The sequence below is a fragment of the Hermetia illucens genome, chromosome 1 (genome assembly GCF_905115235.1).
Source record: "Hermetia illucens chromosome 1, iHerIll2.2.curated.20191125, whole genome shotgun sequence".
NCBI classification, from domain to species: Eukaryota; Metazoa; Arthropoda; class Insecta; order Diptera; family Stratiomyidae; genus Hermetia; species Hermetia illucens.
Genome location: NC_051849.1, coordinates 18,454,370 through 18,477,691, shown reverse-complemented (window position 1 = coordinate 18,477,691; position 23,322 = coordinate 18,454,370). Strand labels below are relative to the sequence as shown.

Here is a 23,322-nt window from a genome sequence, read left to right as displayed (position 1 = left end):
CGTCTAGGTAAGCCAAGTATCTTCTCCTTTGCCACAATACAGATAGCTGAGTTCGCCACCACGACTTTCTCGAGATGATAGCTTAAGAAGCAATGCCCCACTAGAAGGTATGTTAGGACCTTGGTGTTCCTCTTCTTAATCTATGACAAACGGCTCAATGAAGGTTTTCTTGTCCGTAATACCAAAAGATATTGTCCCTCTGGGGACCATTCTTGCCTTCTGGATTCATATGGTGCAGAAACATTAGAGCCTCTTAATGTTTACCAAGGATTTCCAAATAATAATGAGGTAACTTGGGCTTAATCTTAGATATCTGGCTTTTCAATTACATACTTATAAGTAGTATTCTCTTTTCCACATATCACGTTTACATACATGCAAAATATGAATATCTTGAAATTAAATCGAAAGTAATTTCAGAAAAGAATGAACAACAATTATATTTCCACGTTTTTTCACGTATAATATCCATGGATTAAATATTTTCGATATCAATTCATGTGACAAAGTGTTGAACACATAAAATGAGTCTCGTGTCGGCTTCAGTCACGTCGAACACGTGTGTGAATTTAAACAATAGAATGTAATCACATTTATCATCATTAATCTATTTTATCTACAAATAGAAGTGAATTTCATAAACATGGACGTTGAGTCATGCGACAAGAGCGAAATCTTGAATAAGTAGATTCGATATTGTGAATTTCGTAAACAAAAAACTAACTACATCGAACCTCTTTTCTCCAGAGTCCCTCTCAAGTACTTGGCTACATGCACATGTATGAACAATATTAGGCTGACAACTAAGCGGATCCGGATTTTCCAGGAATCAGTTTGCCAAAATTACATCGTTATTCTTCAACTAACACTTTAGGCTCACCTTCCCCGCCCCCCTCACCTGCTTCCTGTGTGAGCTTTTTCAATTTCCAATACAGGCAAAGGCCTGTTGAGTTCCACAACAACAAAAGATATTTACTTTCTTGATCTATTCATCATCATGAACGACGCAACAGCAGTATCGGGTCTAGGCCAGCCTTAGTAAGGAACTCCAGACATCCCGGTTTTGCACCGAGGTCCACCAATTGGATCTCCCGAAAGGGTGTCTGGCGTCCTGACCTACGTCATCGCTTCATCTTACACAGGATCTGCCTCATCTTCTTTTTCTACCATAGATATTGCCCTTATAGACTTTCCGAGCTGGATCATCCTCACCCATACGGATTAGGTGACCTGCCCACCGCAACCTGTTGAGATTTCGACGAATTCTCTCATGGCCGTGTACACTTTTAAACTGGCTATGCTGTTATAGGCGGTTTTAAAATCGATCAAAAAAAGATGGTGCATCTGATGACCATATTCCAACTGTTTTTTTATCGCTTGCAGCACATAGAAAAATCTGACTGATTTGCCTGGAAGGAAGCTTCATTGGTATGGGCCAATGATGTTCTGGGCATATGGGGTTATCCGACCTAACAAAATAGCGGAGAATATCTTATAGATGGTACTCAGCAACGTGATACTTCTATAATTGCTGCACTACGTGATATCCCCCGTTTTATGTATGGGACAGATAATGCCTCTTAGCCAGTCGGCATTTATTCGCTGACCCATACCTTCCGCATCAGTTGATGACCCAGTTGGTGTAATTGGTCGTCACCATATTTAACCAATTCGGCTGTAATTCCATCGGCTCCTGGCAACTTATAGTTTTTAAGCCTGTGGATTGCACGGACTGTTTCTTCTGTGCTTGGTGGTGACAGCATTTGTCCGTTATCTTCAGTTGGCTGGACTTCCAACTCACCGATACTTTGGTTGTTGAACAGTTCATCAAAATACTCAACCCATTGCTCCAAAATGCCCATTCCGTCGGAAATCAGATTTCTCTCCTTGTCTCGGCAGGATAATCATCGAGGTGTATAAGGCTTCATCCTGCTGACTTATTGATAAACCTTCTGCGCCTGGTGCGGTTGCTCCCTGTACTTTTCGAGTTCACAGACCTGTTCGTTCTCCCAGGCTTCCTTCTTCCGCCTGTAAATTCGCTTCTCCGTTCAACAGAATTCTTGATAGGTCTCTGCGCGTACCCTTCCATTGGGAATACAATATTACTCGGTATGCAGCATTCTTCCATTCCTAGCTTACATTCATCGTCGAACCAGTCGATCCGACTTTTTTGGTTGGGGCTAAGTACGTTTGTGACCGTATCAATGATAACACTCTTCAGGTGGTTGTGAAGATCATTTGTTGATGCTTCATCTTCAGGACATCTGTTAGCTGTGGTTATTGCGGCATCCATTTCCCTCTTATAGGTTTTGCAGAGCGCTGTCTTGTGAATAGCTTCAGTATTCACTCTGACCTGGTTGTCAGAGGGGATTGCAATTGCAACTCGAATTCGGAGCACTATGACAACGAATCTATATTGGCCTCCCTATATGTTCTGACATTCATCAAAGCTGAGAGGTGGCGGCGTTCCATCAGCACGGGGTCAATTTGGTTGAAAATGGTCCCGTCTGGAGAGGCCCACGTATGTTTCTGGACCGCTTTCCGCGCAAACCAGGTACTTCCAACAACCAATTCGTGCGGCACTGTTGACTAAATAATCCGCAGTCCGTTATCATTGGTATCCCTATGTAAGCAATAAGAGGAGACGTGTCACCTGAATACGGGCTCAGTCCCTACTTGACTGTTGAAATCTCCAAATATGATTTTGATATCATACTTGGGACAGGCTTCGAGGGTCCGCTCAACTGCCTCGTAGAAAATATCCTTCTCCGACTGTGCAGCCTCCTTTGTAGGAGCGTAAACGTTTATGAGGCTTATATTTCTAAATTTGCGGCGCAAAGGATTGTCAGCCCTACCCTACCCCCAACCTGGAGAACCAATTGGTATAATTTGTCCTGTTTTTAAACGCGGGAGACTCACCTTCATCCTTCTCCGTCTGCGGTTTCTCGTTAAGAATGAGCTACCAGCGGTCACCACTTGGAGGTGGAAATAGGGCCTAGTAGTAGTGCTGTTGGTGTTGGTTCAGCAGGCGTTTCCCAGGTTTTATGCTCCATCGTGGGTACCAAACCACGCTTCGCCCTGGGACCTATTCTATCCTGTCATGGCTCTATATTGACAGCTTCACTGAAAAATCGCCGATGACCCAATCCGAAAAAGTATGAGGATAATAAGATCGCCACAAAAAACTGTTAGAAAAGAAAACCAAAGGAAGAGCTCTATTTCGAGGGTAGCTAGTGTGACAGAGAAACCAACAGGAGAAACCGACGCCAGGAAACAAAATAACCCGGCCAACATACGACAACATAACCAACACCAGCGCGAATTCAATCAAAATGGATAAGTTCACTAGACTGGGTTCAAGTGCGGGCCATACGAGCTTCTTTTAACAAAGCCCGTGACGAAAGACGGCCGATAGAGCAACTCATATATCCCCAACGACGCTGCTCCACAGAAAGGATCTGACCGAAATACGGGTTCGGAAGATTCAGTTCGTTTCACAATCAAGGCACGAAACACAAAGACATGTCACAGAATCCGTTGATGATTCAACTGTACATCAACAGGTACAAAAGGAAGGATCTATCACCAAAATATCGGTCAATTCTAGAGTAAAAAGAGCCAACAACCAAACGCTTCCGAACCCAAATTGGAATTTGGTTAAATCAAGGGTGGAGCGGGGTGAAGCAAGGAGAATGATTACGAAACGAAACCGCCAAGAAGCACTGTTTATAACAGCAAAAGGGTTATGTCCCATAATGATGTGTTACGAAGGATTAAGACAGATCCATTGCTGAAGGAGCTTAGCGACAATGCAGGGCGAATTAGGCGAACACAAAAAGAAGGATATCCGAACTATCGAAGAAAAGAACGGATCAATACGACCTACAAGGGAATATCGAGGCTTGACTTGGAGAGCAAGCGGCCATCCGCGTAAGTCAGCGAATGGTTACCATAGAGTGTAAAGATCTTGGCAAGGTCACCACCAAGGAGGAAATTTCTGTTGAGCTCAAACACGAATTTAAACTGGAGAACGTGCAGGAAACGGACATCAAAGGCCTAAGTTGAGCGTATAATGGAACGCAGACAGCGACCCTAACTATGCTTGTGACTTCAGTGGACACACAGGTTTACCCCACACATAAGTATGTGAACTACGCGAAACCACGGTAAGGTACATAGTTCAATCGAATACAGCATGGGATGCAGTAGTTACAATGGTGAAACGGTGGTCCCGCGGGGAGGAATATGGGCTGTTTTAGTCCGTAAGAGTGGAGTATGTGTTTCCTCAATTTCAGATGCGTATCCATGATGAATTTCTCCCAGCCAAAAAAAAAGATAGACATTGAACCGATTTTAATTAGGTCTTGTAATGAGGTACATAAACAACCTCTTAATGTTGACCAATGGATTTCCAAATAGGAATGAGATAACTTGGACTTAATCTTGGATATCTAACCTTTCAATTACATGGCATCTTACTTGCCCTTACTTAAAAGTGCCATTCTCTTTGCCCCTAATTTCAAACATGTCACGCTTACAGCAATACATCCATGCAAAATATCTTTAAATCGAAAATAATTTCTGAAAAGAGTAAACAACTATTTCTACCTTTTCTCACGTAAAACCTCCATTCATTAAATATTTTCGATATTAAATCATGTGACAAAATGGTGAATACATAAAGTAAGTCTCGTGAATAATAGAATGCAATCATATTTATCGACATGGAACTATCTTATCTGCAAATAGAAGTAAATTTCATAAACATGGACGTTGAGTCATGTGGCACGAAGGAAATCTAAAGTGTAAGTAAACTCAATATCATTCTTTCATGAATAAAAAAGTAATTACAACGAACCCCTTTCCCCAGCCACTGTCATTAATTTATCCCAGTTTGAGTCCTTCTGAAGTAGTTGGGTATATGTATATGTACATAAAAAGTATTAGGTTGACAACTAAGTATATGCGGATTTTCCAGGAATGTGTGCTCCAAAATCATATTGTTCTTTAACTGACACTTTAGGTTTCACCTTCACCCTGCCTGCTTCCAATGGGAGCTTTTTCAATTTGCAATACAAATTGATGAAAGCCTTTTGAGTTCCATGACAATAAAAAAGATTTATTTTCTTGATCTATTGGCGCAAGTTATTTCAACTTCCTAACCTGTCACATGAGGTGATGACCGAGTTCGTTGATTCCCAGCCTTTGCATCTTGGACTGTACGTTCGAATTCTGGTTGCGTCATGGATGATTGTGCTTGTCCTTGTTACTGTATAATCTCCTTTTGTACAGCACAAAGCGTAAAAACAATCAAACTGGAGAACAGTTTCATAGAAAAAGAAACAGGAAGGATAATGAAACTGTATTGATGCTCTACACTATACTAAGTATATATTTTCATAGCCTTATGAACTATACCATGAACTGAAGATCATATTGTCAAATTGTCAAATTGTCCAATTTTCCACCAAGGCAAAGGTACGACAGACATTATTTAACAATACGTCGGGAAACCAGAAGCTAGACGCTTCAGGTATTTGTTTTGTGGTTTTGTGTTTCCCTATGTGAGGAATGATGTGTGCACGAGGGTATCGTGTGTACATAGTTAAAAATTCAATCGTTCTCTATTTCTTAAAAAGTCATGTACACAAATAATTCGATCTGGAAAGGGCTGTATTGATAAAAGTCAACCTCAACGATTCACACTAGAAGTACAGTATTATTAGCAAATGTAGAGAAGTTAATCTGCAACAGATACAAACAAGCCAGGAAACCAGAAGCTTTACATTTCAGGTATGAAAGGTTTTATTATATTCCTTTTATAAAAACATATCGCCCCCCCCTAGCACTTTATATATATTCATACATTATGTCAGAATACCCAGTTTTGGGTGCTACTGACATACATCGCGAAGCGAAAAATTTGACCTTTTATAACTTTATTAGTAATAGTACGATTTTCACCAAACTTAGTAGGACTATTCATGATTCTAGAAATGGACTCAAGGGAGATTCGGCAGTCAATTACTAAAAATTATAGCAATATACTATTACTAACTTTATTTAAATTGATATCAGTATGAAGGGTATTTCGTAGCCTAGGGACTATAAATTGGCAGCTTCTGATTATTTTCTGATTATTCGGTTGGGTAGGTTCTGAGAATGGCCCCGTAAGCCGTCGCCCTGTCCCATTGTGAATTAAATGTTATGATAGAGACCAGTTTTGAAAAGTACTAATCGAAACCTTTCATTTGATATCCCATTTGCCTATATTTGTTGATAAAAATTGCCCCCCCCCCCCTTCTTAGGATTAACTAAAAAGGGGTGGGGTTTCAGTCGATTTATAAAAGTTGGTAATTTACTATGAGTATGTTTATTTGATCAGATATGGGAATGGAACATATTTTGAGGCCTAGATTTCATATAAGCGCATGGATTGGGTAGTTCCCGAAAATGATTCCTGTCTCACTTTAAGTGTGCATATTTTGACTCCTTCGTCACGCACTTTACAATCCAAGTTTCGGAAAGTATTAATCAATACGTTTCATTTGATACCCCACACGACTATATTTGGTGAAAAAAACTTTAACACACCCCTTTTAAGCTCCACCTGAATTTATGTCACTCATTGTCCACCAAATTTCGTTCAGATCGGTTTAGCCGTTTTGGAGAAAAGTGCGTGTGACAGACGGGCAGACAGACAGTGAATCAGTTTTAATAAGGTTTTGTTTTACACAAAGCCTTAAAAAGTAGGACACATCACCTTGTAATCTCATTTCGTTTCTTACTTTATTTAAAAAATAAGCAGCTACTTATTTTCCATCCCAAGTATCTTTCAATCATCCTTAGAAACTTGTTTAACGCAAACAACTGTAAATACTTTCATTCGCATTAGGCATGATCACAAAATGCTGTTAATTATACACACAGTGCAACCAAACATGTATCTACTCTTATATTTACTATTTTAATTAAAGCAGTCAAATGTCTCTAATTGCTTCATTGGATCAATGTTTTTATCATCGCATTAATCCAAGGAATTTAATTGTAAAGAGTGTTCACTCATATGTTTGTTGACAAATCATGTTCTTAATTATGTACATAAGCTGGCTGCATGTGGCATTAGTGCTTATTGCTCCACAATTCATCCCAATAAAATTTTTTGAGTTGTAGACCACGAAATACAATGAATTTTCTATTTTGAAAAGGAAATAAAATATGTATATACATTTCTGATTATCTCACATTTATTTTAAATAAATAAATATATTTTTTTTATTATTTAATATATTTTTGCAACATGTATAATTAATTTTATGGAGCATAAAACCTGGGAAATGCCTGCTGGACCAACACCAACAGCTCTACTACCAAACCCTATTTCCACCTCCACGTGGTGACCGCTGGGAGCTCTTTCTTAACGAAAAGCTGCAGACGGAGAAGGGTGAAGGCGAGTCTCCCGCGCCTAAAAACGGGACAAATTGTACCAACTGGTCCTCCAGGTTGGGGGTTGGGTAGGGCTGACAACCCTACACGGAAAACAACTCGTTACGAAGCCACAACAGGAGCCTCGGACAGGACGGATTTTAAAACGACGGACCCGGCAACGAACACGGAATAAAGATTTGCGCATTTTCTCATGGAACGTGCGCTCCCTGTACAGAGATGAAGCTGATGACCAGCTAGCCGATACCCTGTCCCAATATAGGTCTGATATAACAGCGTTGCAAGAGATGCGATGGACAGGGACCGGTTTCCTAGAGAAGAGTCACTACACCATATATTATAGCGGTCATCCAGTAAACCATGTGCTCGGAGTAGGTTTCTTAGTCAGCCAAAAAATGAAACCTGCTGTTATCGGCTTTGAAAACATAAGCGAACGGCTACGCACTCTGCGCTTGCGAGGCAAGTTTAGAAATATAAGCCTCATAAACGTTCACGCCCCTACAGAGGAGACTGCAAAGTCGGAGAAGGATATCTTCTACGAGGCAGTAGAAGTGTCCCAGATATGATATCAACATCATACTTGGGGATTTTAACAGCCAAGTAAGGAAGGAGCCAGTATTCAGGCGATACGTTGGCTCCCATAGCTTACACGAAAAAACAAATGATAACGGACTGCAGATATTCAATTACCAGGGTCACACGAAATGGTTGTTGGAAGTACTTGGTTTGCGCGGAAAGCGGTCCGTGTTGATCGAACGCCGCCACCTCTCAGCCTTGATGAATGTCAGAACATATAGGGGGGCCAATATAGACAAGGATCACTACCTCGTTGGCATGGTGCTCCGAGCCCGAATAACAATACCACCTAGAATCCCCTCTGACAATCAGGTGAGAGTTAACACTGAAGCCATCCACAGCACAGCCCTCCGCAACCCCTATAAGAGGGAAATGGATGCCGCAATAACCGCAGTCAACAGAGATCCTGGAGATGAAGCATCAACAAATGATCTTCACAACCACCTGAAGAATGTTATCATAAATACGGCCAGAAACATACTTGGCCCTAACCGCAAATGAGTCGGAACGGCTGGTTTGACGCTGAATGTAAGCTAGCAACGGAACGGAAGAATGCCGCATACCGAGTAATGTTGCATTCCCAAAGAACGCGGGCACGCGCAGAGACTTATCACGAACTCCGACGAGTGGAGAAGCGACTTCACAGACGGAAAAAGGAAGCCTGGGAGAACCAACAAGTCTATGAACTAGAAAAGTACAGGGAGCAACCGCACCAGGCGCGGAAGTTTTACCAACAAGTCAGCAGGATGAAGCCTTATACACCTCGATGCTCATCCTGCCGAGACAAAGAGGGAAATCTGATTTCAGACAGAATGGGCATATTAGAGCGATGGGTTGAGTACTTTGATGAGCTACTGAACAACCAGAACATCGGCGAGTTGGAGGTCCCGCCAACTGAAGACGACGGACAAATACTGCCACCACCAAGTTTTGGAGAAACAGTCCGTGCAATTCATCGGCTAAAAAATCATAAGTCGCCAGCAGCCGATGGAATTACAGCCGAATTGGTTAAATATGGAGGCGACCAGTTACACCAAGTGGTTCATCAACTTGTGCTCAAGGTATGGGACAGCGAATCAATGCCTGACGATTGGCAACGAGGCATTATCTGTCTCATACATAAAAAGGGAGATATCACACAGTGCAGCAATTATAGAGGTATCACGTTGCTGAGTACCATCTATAAGATATTCTCCACTATCTTACTAGGCCGGATAGCCCCATACGTCCAGAACATCATTGGCCCATACCAAAGAGGCTTCACTCCAGGCAAATCAGCAACAGATCAGATTTTCTCTCTGCGGCAAGCGATGGAAAAACTGTTGGAATATGGACAACAGTTGCACCATCTGTTCATCGACTTTAAAGCCGCCTATGATAGCATAGCCAGGGTAAAACTGTACACCGCCATGAGAGAATTCGGTATCCCGACGAAATTAATTAGACTGACTAGGCTGACCCTGACCAATGTGCGAGGCCAGATAAAAGCAGCAGGATCACTGTCAAGACCATTCGACATCATCAACGGTCTACGACAAGGGGATGCGCTATCATGCGTCCTCTTTAACCTGGCCCTCGAGAAAGTGATCCGTGATGCTGAGGTGAATGCAAGAGGTACGATCCTCTTCAAGTCCACCCAACTACTGGCCTATGCTGACGATATCGACATCATGGGAAGAACGACCCGAGATGTACAAACTGCCTTCATCCAGATCGAGCAGGCGGCGCGAGACCTTGGGCTGCACATCAATGAAGGCAAGACAAAATATATGGTGGCAACGTCAGCACCGAAGACGAATCAACCAACAACATCAAACCGCACTGGTCAAACACAAACACGAAGAAGAATAAGGATAGGAGAATACAACTTTGAGACCGTTGACAATTTCTCCTATCTAGGGTCGAAAATCACAACCGATAACAACTACGATGATGAAATCCGCGCACGGTTGTTGTCAGCCAACAGAACCTATTTCAGCTTACAAAGACTATTCCGCTCGAAACGTCTCACCATAGGGTCAAAGCTCTTACTGTACAAGACTATGATCTTGCCAGTCCTCATGTATTCCTCGGAAACTTGGGTTCTTAGCAAGAAAAATTGCGAACTCTTGGCCGCGTTCAAGAGAAGAATCCTCTGAAGAATTTTTGGCCCCCTACATGAGGATGGACGATTCCGTAGCCTACACAATGACGAAATCTATGAGCGATACCATGACCGTTAGGTTACGGTGGGTGGGTCACTTAATCCGTATGGGTGAGGATGATCCCGCCCGGAAAGTCTATAAGGGCAATATCTATGGTAGAAAAAGAAGACAGACCCTGCCTAAGATGGAGCGATGGCGTGGGTCAGGACGCCAGACAGCTTTTAGGGATATCGAATTGGTGGACCTCGGCGCAAAACCGGGATGTCTGGAGTTCCTTATTAAGGCAGGCCTAGAGCGGATACCGGTTGTTGCGCCGTTGATGATGATGATGATAATTAATTAGTTACAAATGGAAACAGTCTGGTAGTAAGTGTTCACCACACCAGGCAAGTAGTCAACCTCTACCAGGGATCTAATCACTGATTCGACAAGTAATCTGATCCTTTGTCCCATTCGAAAACCGACTGAACGCTGCTTATTTTGCAGCTAGTTTTACGTCAGCTCGTCTCTCGCCGTGCGAGGGCATTTTTGCCGAGCCTTCTACTCTTTTATGATAATTTGGGGTGGGATGATCTATCAATTTCACACAATATATTTCGCTAACTGCTTGCGAGGGTTATCCAAGACTATTAATTGTTAATCTCTCTCCTACCCTTCTTCCTGTCGAGTTGCTACAAATTATCACATCGCTGAATGACTTAACTCAAACAAATACCCTTTTCGATCATCGATTGTGCTCGCAACCACGCCTTCCTAGTCCTTCTGCCATATTGTTAGCAGATCCCAATTTGCCTGGGACACAATCATATCACAAAATATCCTTGCCAGTGTTAGCGTCCTACCTGTAATCTCCTCCAAACTCTTTCAGCCGAAAGTCGATAACAATGAAAAACAAGTCGGGAACCGAAAACTCTTTGCTTGTTGATAATAGAAGGATTTCTATGGAACTTTCCAATATGAGGCTCCACTTTGTAGCTTAAATTATCATAAAACTTTATGATTGCAAGATGAGCTTAAAGGGAGTTTCCTGTCAATTTTCAAAAAATGATGATAATGTACTATTATTAACGACGATTTGAGCAAATATTGGTATGAAGTGCATTTTGAAAGCTGAACGTATAGGGGCACAAGCATATTTTTTTAAAATTTCATTTGGATGGATTTCAAGATTATCCCCTTTAAATAAATCACCAATTTGGGATCCCCGTATACTTCTGTTTACAACTAATGTCAAAACTAATGCTTGCTTCGAAAAGTACTAATTGAGGCCTTTCATTTGATACCCAACATGACTATATTTGCAGAGAAAAATCTTGCGCCCTTCTTTGGCATCCTTAACGTTGAAAGATGTGACTCGCTGCTTGCGTGAGTTTCACAGTTCCAACATTTTCACTAAATTTCGTGTCAACAGGTGTATCCGTTTTTAAGCAAAGTTCATGTCATTGGCAAGCAACCAACCGATTTTAATAAGGTTTTTTTCCAGAGAGCCTTAGAAAAACACCCCGTCCTCCACACCACCTCCCGTTATAAATCAGATCAAAGCAAGGGGAGGATTCTCTGTGCTTAGATATAGAATGAAGCTTATTGTTTTTATTGTACGTAAATTACAAGTCTATCGTCGCCCTCCGATGTTTGAAATGTTCTTTTTTGGAACCATGCTGGCGCTGGATTGCCTAACGTGAGCATGATCCATATGCTCCTTGAAGTCCACTCTGGTAGCTATCATCACTCCAAGGTATTTGGTAGTTAGTTTTTGGATGACAATGTGCAGCGCAGCTTGGGTTCACCATCTGTACCATACGATGACCTACTTTTTCCCAGATAGTAGCCCGAAAACTATGTACACAAATCGTTGCCCGGAATCCTCTTATTAGGCTCCGTTCACCAAAATGAACCCACTCCGAACATCTAAGATAAAAACAATTGCTCCGGCACCTGGCCGTGATTCGCCATATATGTATGTACGTATGTGAAAGGGATATCCCCCCTTCATTTATTTCTAGATTAAGCATCTAAGAGGCCATGGTTTTTAGTGGTATGTATTTTGGAATAGTGTAATGTTGCTTTCTATGAGGGCAGAGTTATATATCCCACTTTGAGCAAATTAACGACTACTGACGGTTCAGAGCTACCCGCAACTGAGTGCAGCAGAAATGCCCATCGAAGGCAAGATCCTTCGTACCTACTCTAACAAACGTCATTATACAAAATATCAGGTGTCTTTCTCCCGACGAGAGGCACGGCAAGGAGGAACTTCTATGAGGGAATCTAGATATTAACATTAACGACTAGACCGCCGGAACGAGAAAAACAATCAATAAACTGTTCAACATTGCGCGTGGAGTCCAGCATCCTGCAACCTAAATGTCATTCTACGCCCTACTACTAGCTAAACCACAACTTAAAGAGAATTTAGTTTCATCTGAAAATTCTGACAATTCCTGTGACATCTGAAATTGGTGCTGAAATCCATATCTCTTGAGAAAGATCGAAATAAGCAAATAAGCGTTCGTCATTATTGCATGCATTCCAAATATTGGTGACTGATTTGAAAAATTTTTTGCGGGGGATATGGACTACTACGTCCAAATTCCGAATGCATTATCCAAATTCTGCTGTGGAATGGATGAACCTTCCTCATTACATCGGAATCAGGAGCGTATTTTACGTGGCGACACAACATGGACAAGTGAACTCACAGCGTGCTTATTCTCACTACAAGGAGCTGACAAGTGCTTTATACGCAGCTCTTTGTAAGGTAGATTGGGGACTGACCCTCCTTAACTTGAAGGATAGATTTTTCAGGCCTGTATCGATGATTGGGAGTCGAAGGTAATGTACGGTAAATACACAGTGCCCCTGGAAGCCATTCGTTGACCTCCATTTATCGAATAGATGGCTTTGTGCTGAGGGTCTTTTTGCTGACACACTGGGATCTTTATGCGTCATCGCACCCGTGCTTACAGAAAACTTATAATGAAAAAGCAGTTCGAGAATGACCAGTACAAAATATGTTGTTCGACTACACTGTGATGACCCCGGTGTTATAATCATCATAATCAACGGCGCAACAACCGATATCCGTCTAGACCGCCTTAATAAGGAAATCCAGGCACCCCGGTTTTGCGCCGAGGACCACCAATGGTATTGTACATGGGCAGGTAAAATGCTGTATTTTGCTGTCGGGCCGAACCAAATGAATCCACCAGGACCTTGGATTCAAGCATGAGCTCATGGTGGAAACATGCCCAGTTTACCAATATGAAGCGTAGTATTCTCCACGTCTGCTTACGGCAAGTATCGGGATTGGCAAGCTCTTACTAATCACCATATTCCATACCACAAGTTTAGCATCGGGACAAGTCCAAATACAAGGGTAATCATCCGTGCCCGAGCTAGGATTTGAACCCGGAACGAAAGATCGAAAAGCCGATTGTCAAACGGGAGGGATGGATGGCAAATTGGAAAAAGCTCATCAAGACTCTGTGGAAATTAGTTTTACAGTTAATTCTGAGTAAGATATCGAGTTTTAAAATGATTCGATCTTCAGACAAAAGAGAAGAGATGATGGCTTGAAGTGCTGCATGGTGACTTGTGAGCCTTGTGACTCCATCCGAATCAAGCCTTTGACCGAGCAAAACGAGGCAAAGACTGAAGAAGGAGAAAAGGAAAAAAGCATGGATGAAATCCTGCGCAACTATAGAAGAAACGAAGAAAAGGAAGGGCTTATTGGAATTTTGCCCTCTAATAACCGCAGCAGAGGATGGTTTCCACTTTAAAGTCTCCCCATTTACGCGCGAGTATTGAGAAAATGATTCCATGTTAAAAAATTCAATTTAAATTTCAATGTTAAATTAAGTAATAAGTTGTTCGGAAATGACACAGACGCTTCTTCTTTTTCTTCAGCCTTTGTCCCCTTCACAAGCGGGGTCAGCTCGTCGTGATCGGCTTCGCCATTTGGCTCTATCGAATGCCTGATCTGGGTGCAACCTCGAGGCTTTTAAATCCCCATCCAGCGTATCAAGCCACCGTTGCTTAGGTCTGCCTTTTGGTCGTTTACCATCGACTTCGATGTTCAGACCAATCTTCGCAAGTGAATTCTCGTTTGCACGAATTGCGTGACCATACCATCGAAGACGCCTCTCTCGTAACTTTTCCACGATCGGTGCAACCCCATAACGATCGTGGATATCCTCATTTCGGATGTGATCTAAACGTGTGACGCCACTAGTCCAACGTAGCATCTTCGCCTCCATTACCGCAAGACGCCGTTCATTGTCTTTTATGGTCGGCCAACACTCAGAACCATAGAGAGCGACTGGACGGACGACATTGCGATAAATTTTAGATTTAAGACGTTCGTTGATACATCCATCACAAAGGACACCAGTTGTGGAATGCCACTTCATCCAGGTTGCGTTAATGCGTGAAGCAATTTCATAACGCAGCTCTCCATTGGCTGATAGCGTTGACCCGAAGTATTTAAATCGCTCAGTTCTGGGCAGATCACTGCCGCTGACAGTGATTGCGCCTGTTTCATGGGGATCGGTCGTCAAAAATTCAGTTTTGTTTAAATTCAATCTGACATATTCGTTTTAGGAATGATGGGGTCCTAAGTCCGCATCAACTTAATGCTGGACCGGACCAAATGGGACGACATGACTACGAATTATATTGAGCGAAAATCCGCCTTATTGACCAGAGCTTGGCCAGAGCTGAAATATTCGTTTTAGGAATGATGGGGTCCTAAGTCCGCATCAACTTAATGCTGGACCGGACCAAATGGGAAGCAACTTACTCCCTCTTTCCTGGTCCACGGACCCCTCGCTTAGGGCTTGCACCCAAACTTCTCAAAAAAAGTTGTGACAGCGACCGCTTTCTTTGCTTCCCGGTTGGCATTCTTATAAATTTGCCAATTAGCAGGCGTTTTATCGTCGAGAAATTTGTGGTAGAGGCGTTTCTTTTCACGGACCTTCATTTCAACATCATCATTCCAAAGCCAGGTATCTGGGTTGATGTACCGCTTACCCGACTTGGTGACCCCGAGGGTTGCAGAAGCCGCTTTGTGGATCGTGTCTTTCATTTGGTTCCATGATTCTTCCACATTCGTAATGGTTGGCAATCGTATGAGTGAGACCGTTTCTTTCTTTCTTTCTTCTCACCAAATCGCCACCATTTAATGCGCGGCGGGCCAGTGCGTTCCTCACGCTGTTTTATCGGTGGCTTAATTCGCAGGACGGCAATCAACGGCCGATGTTGAGCTGCGATGGTCTCATAGGGAACGACTTTGCAATTAGTGACAGTGGTAAAATGTTATCGTCTTATGAGAATATAGTCGATTTGCGTTTTATTGTTCCCACTATAAAATGTGGGAAGATGAGACAATCGTTTGATGAACCATGTATTCATAAGTACAAGGTCATGGGTGTCCGCAAAATCGATTATACGCTCGTCACCTTCATTGCGCGCTCCGAACCCCTTTCCCCCATGGCACCTGTTACCGTCTGCTTTTTACCCACATTACCATTAAGGTCGCCGGCAATGATTATGTAATCGTCAGCAGGCACGAGAAGTTGCCAGAAGGCATCTTTCTCGGCATCAGGTCGACCTGTCTGTGGTGCATACGCGGTGAAGAAGTGAATAGTGCGATCAGCTGATATAATGGTGAGCTTCATCAGCCGATCATCAAATCGTTCGACTTCTTTAATAGCATCACGGAAACCCTCTGAGATGGCAATGCCAACACCATATTGAGTGTGTGGGTTACCAAAATAGAGAAGTTTGTAGCCATTTTTACCGCGTTCGCGTTCAATGTCGCAGCTTTTGGCACCAGACCATCGGGTTTCTTGCAGAGCGCAGATGTCAATGCGCCTTTTCCGAAGGGCTCTTGCGAGTTCCTCCGTCTTTCCAGTTAGGGTACCAACATTCAGCGTGCAGACACGTATTTGTTTTGTTCGTTGTGTGCGGACTAACTTGCTTACGTCCTGACGCCGTCCATGCGTCAAGAACCCTTGCCCATTTCTCGACAGGACCGGGGCCCGTCCTGCCGCGTCGACTGAGGTGGACGCCCTAGCATTTCTCCGAGGCTTGTGACTCAATCCGATCATCATGTTTGTAACGACATTCTATGCATTTTCTTGGTCGACCTGTCGCGGGGCCTGTCACCAAGAGAGATCAGGTAGGATTTAGCATAGTAGAATAACTCCAACTATACTCTATTTATCTCTTTCCCTGATCTCAGCATTTTATTTTTGTTTTACTGAGGATAGTACAGAGTACGTTGCCTCAAACCCTCCTCCTTTACCTGGGCTTGGGACCAGCATACTATGTTAATAGCATGGCGGAGTTGGAAATGACACAGACGCTAATGTTTAGCAATTGCACAAAATGGCGGTAACGGCACTTCAATTTGGAAATCTTCCTGGGTATCTTCAGCGGCAAAGTCCTCTATAGAATCTTCAGTATATCGTGCTCCAATTCATACATTTACGAATCACAGAGATAAGGGAGATGTCCTCTTACAAACAACGAAAATGCCAATAATTTGAAAAATCAATTTTTCTAGGCTAGGTTAGGCCAATCAGTTCAAAATACCCAATTAGATATTTGAACATATAAAATATAATACAACACCCTAGTCGCCCGCTTCCAGCAGTAAAACTTCTGTCCTTTAATTAATTATTTTTATTTTTAATATCATATCAACACCACAACTGTTTGCATTTAGATCTAAAAACTTCTGTTGCGATCAATCAGGTGATCAACTAGGAGGCCCAGGTTGCACTTCCCGGCATGATAGTAGTCCAATGCTTAGGCAAAATGCATTTGACTGTTCGCCAGTATGGAAATGTGCATAGCATTGCAAAGCTAAAGTTGCCAAAAGTACGCTGACGCGAATTTCCATCGAAAGGACTGAAACCGTTTTTCATTTTTGCTACCATCCAATCAGCCTTTGGATAATAAATGAGTTTGCAGATATCATAATGCATAAAAGTGTATATAATAGATTAGAAGACGAGCCGTCAACAAATAAACTCAAGTTTAGTATTATCCGCTAGCTCTTCCACTGAGTCTTCCCCCATAAAGGGCTCCAGTTCTTAACAAGTGAACAATAGCTTCTTAAGTGTTTATCTCAGGTTACACTTAACACTTGCTAGGCAACATTTTGTGGCCCTACAGCCGGGTTGGTATGAACGCTGGTAATTAACAATAACACTACATGCTAGTCCTATCTAAGAGCCACCAGCTGCATTGAAAAAATTTTCAAAAACCTACAACAAAAGCTCCTAAATCGGCCCCCATTTCCAGACAATAATGATAACCACGTGAAATCAAGATCCATCCAGCTCATGTTTTTAATTTATGGTTGCTCACTTCAGCAGCGTCTTAAAGTCTGGAAATGATGATATTTACCCGAGTATCTGGACTAGGCTGCCGCACTTATAACTAAAAAATAAAGCAGTAAACACTTGTAAACACAGATGCCATAATCGCCACGAGCTGTTTTGATGCTAACAACACATAACAAATTGAGTCATATCTGGTAATATTCCGTCTGGTTTTGGCATATTTTTGAATCTAAATTTTATTGAAGAAAATTTGCATACGACCATCCACATGTGTGAAAAAATAATAAAATGCAATAATTTAAATACATTGTGGAAATTCAGGGCTATGTTTTTTTTAAATATTGTATTTCACTTGCCCCTGTATGAATACACTCCCTCAAATTCATCTATATACATTTTTACAACTAGAAATTCATTCAAATCTTTTTATTATAAATTTGAATGAATGAAAGGTCACTTGTCACTCTTGGACTTACAAACCAAATCGAAAGATGATCATGCATGGAAAATAAATTTTCTGTTCCAAATAAAATGTCGCAATATAAAATTAATGTTAAAATTCCTAAAATAAAGCAAGGTTGAATTGGACTGTGCATAGATGTACTCACTTATCTAAATACTTTTGAAGAAAAACTATCGTATCTTATCTTAGAATTCATTAAAGGGATCAAGTGCTATAATTTATTTACATTACCTACTATTATTTATGACTGGATGGAGGCACGAGACAAAGGCAAACTTGACTGTGTACTGGCAAATATGTATATAATGTTGATGTGATATCATAAATAAAAACATATCTTCTCGGCATATTATCATCATGTTCTCATCGCCAAAGGCGCGAGGCCCTATTACTTCCTGCTTTTTAAAAGATTTAGTTATATTAATGTCGAGGGCTGTTTGATAGATATAGTAAATATATGTAAGTTCTATTTTTATATTACAATGGATGGATGAAAATAGCTTATAAATGCTCCAGTGAATTAAATATTCTATGAAATTGGTATCTAAGTGCTTCGAAGAAGGAAGTAACTCTAATTTTTATGTAAATTTACTTCCATTTCAACATTGAAAGAAAAACAACTTAAAATAACAAAATATACACGAGTTGTTTGTATTTCCATTCATTCGTCTGGAAATGTTTGCATGCATGTTTAGCATCGCTCTTTATGTACTAATATTAGCATTTTCGTCTAATTGGTATAGCGATCGTGGAATATTCATTTCTATTGTATAATTTTGATATTACTAAAAAAAACTCCACATAGAAATGATTTAAAAAAAAAATTAACAACGGTTTAATATAAGGTGCTATAAAATGAATAACATCCATAAATACCTGATAATTAAATAGCAATTCCTAGCGGAACCATGTAAAGAATAAATATGAACAAATAAAAAATAATAAATGTGAGCAAATAAAAACCAAATAAGAACTGGAAAGTTGGTGCTTCTGATACTTTCCGAAGTGCAATAAAAATCAATAATGGTTAACAATGTCATAAATGATGAAAAATTCGTTGATTTAATCGAACATAGCTAAAAACTCTATTGTGTACCATTTTTTCAGTTACTGAACGTAGTGTATATTCCTTCAATATGTCAATCTATTCATTCTATTGTAATATTGCGGGGCAGCAGAATCATTATTTGTGACCACCCTCATGATGATAACCCCCCCCCCCCCGCTCCTATCTACATTCATTATCATTCCCACGCAACCTTCTTCTACTTCTTTCTCCTTCTCTCTTAACAGACATTCCTTATCTTGCTTAAATTCCACACAAAACCTCGGAGTCACTTTCGACAATAAGCTCTGCTTTGACACCTATTGCCTCGAAGTCACCAATCGAGCAGCAAAATTATCAGGTTTTATACATCGCTCTTCCTCTGATTTTGACTCTATCCAACCCTCCGTAGCGCTCTTAAATTCCCTAGTGAGCAATACTCTCAAGTACTTCTCCGTGATCTGGTCACCTTCCCTTAACTGTGATTGTCTTACTCTTGAAAATGTACAACGTAAATTCACCCGTTCCCTCTTTTAAGAATAACTTCCCTTATGGGGACTACCCCTCCCGCCTCCGCTTTCTTAACCTTCCCATCCTACAACAACGTAGATCCTGTTTGGATTTATGCACATTTTTTAAAGTCTCCTCGGGTCTGATGGACTGCTCCACCGCTAACGACATCAGCTGCCGTCCTGCATCTTATAGCACATATAACGCAGACATTTTCAACGTGCCCTTCGCAGAGCTCAAAGTCTACCTTCATTCCCCGATTTCTAGGCTTTGCTGAATTTACAACGCACAACAGCTTGGTTCTTTTAACTTCTCTACTTTAAGTAGTTTTAAGCATAGGATAAGACTATTGCGTTCTCCTCCTCCTGAGGGCAATAAGTAATTGGAGTTTACTGTGTTTGGTGTCCCTTAAATACGGCTATGTGAAACTTCACTCACTAAAATCACCTCCTTCTTCTTCCTTGCAACTCACATTGGTACTTATCATCTTCCTCCGAAGTTCCTCCATCGTTAACGTATTGCGGATTGCCTTCATTAGATTTTCCACAGCCCTCCAAGTTGTTTCAGAGGCTAGCATGAGGTCCACGATATTCTCGGGAGACAACTCCGCCCAGGCCACAATTCGCCCTCTGCCCTGTGTGCGGCGAATTTTGGACAGTTAAAAGTTAAAGATATACACGATACCCTCCGTGTCCACTTAAGAATTGAATTAGATCCTTCCTAACCTCTCCATGCCCCCGTTTAATCCACTTCGCGACATCTGAAATAACGTTGTAAGTCCAGCGTCCTTTAAGAGAATCGTCCCACCCCTCCTGCCTCTCCAGTGTCGCTTCAATTGGTGTCAATTGTCAACGATAGGTATAGAATTCGCCAATTGCGTATGTTGGAGCGTATAGGCCTCGACCCTCGTTCGCCAATATGTCGATCGGGACCATGTCTGCTACCACGCATGCTGCTTCATCAGATATTGTACTGTGGGCGCATGATGACCACAGTGCACTTAATCAGTATGGGTGTGCAATCTTTTCCTATGTATTTCATGTTCCTATAGCGAGGCCCAGACAGGCGCTTCAAAGTAAAATCAAGGTAACAACTTTGTAGATAAAGAGCCGACGGCCTTGCCTTGGGTCGACTAAATTCGGTATCATTTTCCCCAAGTATTTTATAACACCAGTTGCTTTTGTTGCTAAACCTTCAAGATGTGTTTTTTTTAGAATTATGGGATCCTAAGTCCGCATCAACTTAATGCTGGACCGGACCAAATGGGGAGCAACTTACTCCCTCTTTTTTCGATTCACGGACCCCTCGTTTTGGACTTAGCACCCAAACTTCCAAAATATTAGGCGATAACGGCTTTACAGTTTCTTACCAGGGCAGAGGCAAATCGTTAGACGCTGCCCCACCTCTGCCTTGGGAGCAGCGTGACCGAAGCTGCTCGCAGATGTTAAGTGCTCCCTTATATAATTCGCAGAACACAACATAACTACAATTATATTGAGCGCAAATCCGCCTTATTGACCAGAGCTTGGCCAGAGCTGAAAATATTTTTTTTTGAGAATTGTGGGGTCCTAAGTCCGCATCAACTTAATGCTGGACCGGACCAAATGGGGAGCAACTTACTCCCTCTTTTCTTCAAGATGTGACTTGTAGTTTGATTTCTGGCCCATCATACTCCCATATATTTCAGGGCTGGTTGCGGGTGTATGTACGTTTGCTACCTTCGTTTGGTGATTAGGACTATCTCCAGGTCTTCTAACCCGGATCTGGTTTCCCAAATTGCGTCGTTTGTCAAAATCTTAATCTCCCTGATGTCTTACGCTACGATAGTCATTTCGATATCATCCGTGAAATTGATAATGGTCAACCTTTGGAGAGCTGCAACTTCAAAATTTCATCGTATATTAATATTCACAGAAAAGGGCCAGGGACCGATGCTTGTGGAACTCCACAGGTTGTCCAACGTGTCTTAGTTTGCCAGGAATTCACCCCTGAATAAGTCAAGGAATCTAGCCACGGCGCACAAAATAGTCAATTTTCACGAATCAAGCAATTTTTACTTTGTTGATAATAGTGGTATTTCCACTAAACTTTCCAGTACCGTGATCCACGTTATGGTTTATATCACTTTATACTTTATACTACAGCTAAGAACCCAAGCCTTCGAGGAATACAAGAAGACTGGCAAGATCATTGTCTTGTACAGTAAGAGCTTTGACCCTATGGTGAGACGTTTCGAGCGGAACAGTTTTTGTAAGCTGAAATAGGTTCTGTTGGCTGCCAACAACCGTACGTGGATTCCATCGTCATCGTAGCTGTTATCGGTTGTGATTTTCGGTCCTAGATAAGAGAAATTTGACCAGTGCATTTTGATGTTGTTGGTTGGTTGGTTTTCGGTGCTGTGCGGTATTTCCCACCATATATTTTGCCTTGCCTTCATTGATGTGCAGCCCAAGATCTCGCGCCGCCTGCTCGATCCGAATGAACGCAATTTGTACGCCTCAGGTCGTCCAGGCATTCAACTCTGTGAATTACATGATATTTTTGTCTAAATTTCTCTTTCTTAACATTTCCTTTCCGCTTATTACGTGGATTGCCCACCAAGTTCTAACTTTTCCTGCACAGATTCATTCGACGATTGCATATTCTTTTTCTCCCTCCTCTGCTGTACCACGAGGATCCATTCTGCATCTATTACTACTTTTATTCCTTATCAACAACCTTGCCTTTCTCCTCACGGTCCCTTACTTCCTTTATGCTGATGCTGATCAAATGTGATTCGATGGGTTTTTTTCTCAAATCCATTCCCACTGCGTTCCTACTCTCTTAGTAGTCACATTTTGTCATACCAGAGCATTTTTTTTGCTAAGAATTCAGGTCTCCTAGAAATACATAAGGACTGGCAAGATCATAGTCTTGCATAGTAAGAGCGTTGACCCTATGGTAAGATATTTCGAGTGAAACAGTTTTTGTAAGGCTCCGTTGGCTGCCAACGACCGTGCGCAGATTTCATCGTCATAGTTGTTATCCGTTGTGATTTGAAGAAAATCGTAAAGAGGAATTTCGGGTGTTAATAAAGCAAAGCTTTTTGGCAGAAAACATACTTTTCAAGCCATGGCTTGACTTGATAAACATTATTTGGACGTTCCACCAGGAAAATCCCCCGTTGGAAAGTGGTTTGTTAAGTCTAAACGAGGCTCAATAAACGCCGAGGCCAATACACTCAGTAGACGTTCCAAAGAGGCAGTTACCGACGAAAACATAAAAAAAATCTACAAAATAATTTGGAATGAGCGCAAAGTGAAGTTGATCGAGATAGCTGACGCTTTAAAGATATCAGAAAAAGGTGTTGGACATACCGTACATGAATATTTGGGTATGCTAAAGCTCTGTTCAAAGTGGGGGTTTCGCGTGAGCTCACAATCGACCAAAAACAACATCGAGTTGACGATTCTGAGCAGAATTTAAAGCTCTTCCTCCATAAAAAAAACTCAAATTTATTCATCGATATGTGACAATGAACGAAACATGGCTCAATTATTTCACACCCGAATCAAAACGCTCGTCATCTGAGTGGACTACACGTGGTCAGCCGACTCGAAAGCGTGCAAAGACGCAACAGTCGGCTGGCAAGGCTATGGCGTCAGTATTTTAGGATGCGGATGTATTTAAAAAAAAACCTGGCAAAGAGCACTGCTACTAACGTACTAAAATTCATCAACTTCATGCCCAAATGTCTCGATTGTCGACAAGAAGTGCACGTTATCTACACGCATTTCTTTAAGACTTTTA

The 23,322-nt window shown here is 41.7% G+C and overlaps 1 protein-coding gene across 1 annotated transcript in view; it reads left to right on the top strand.

Moving 5' to 3' along the window:
• Positions 1-23,322, top strand: part of LOC119658753 (facilitated trehalose transporter Tret1-2 homolog) — an 82,494-nt gene that overhangs the window by 56,196 nt on the left and 2,976 nt on the right. The gene's annotated exons all lie outside the window — the stretch shown is intronic.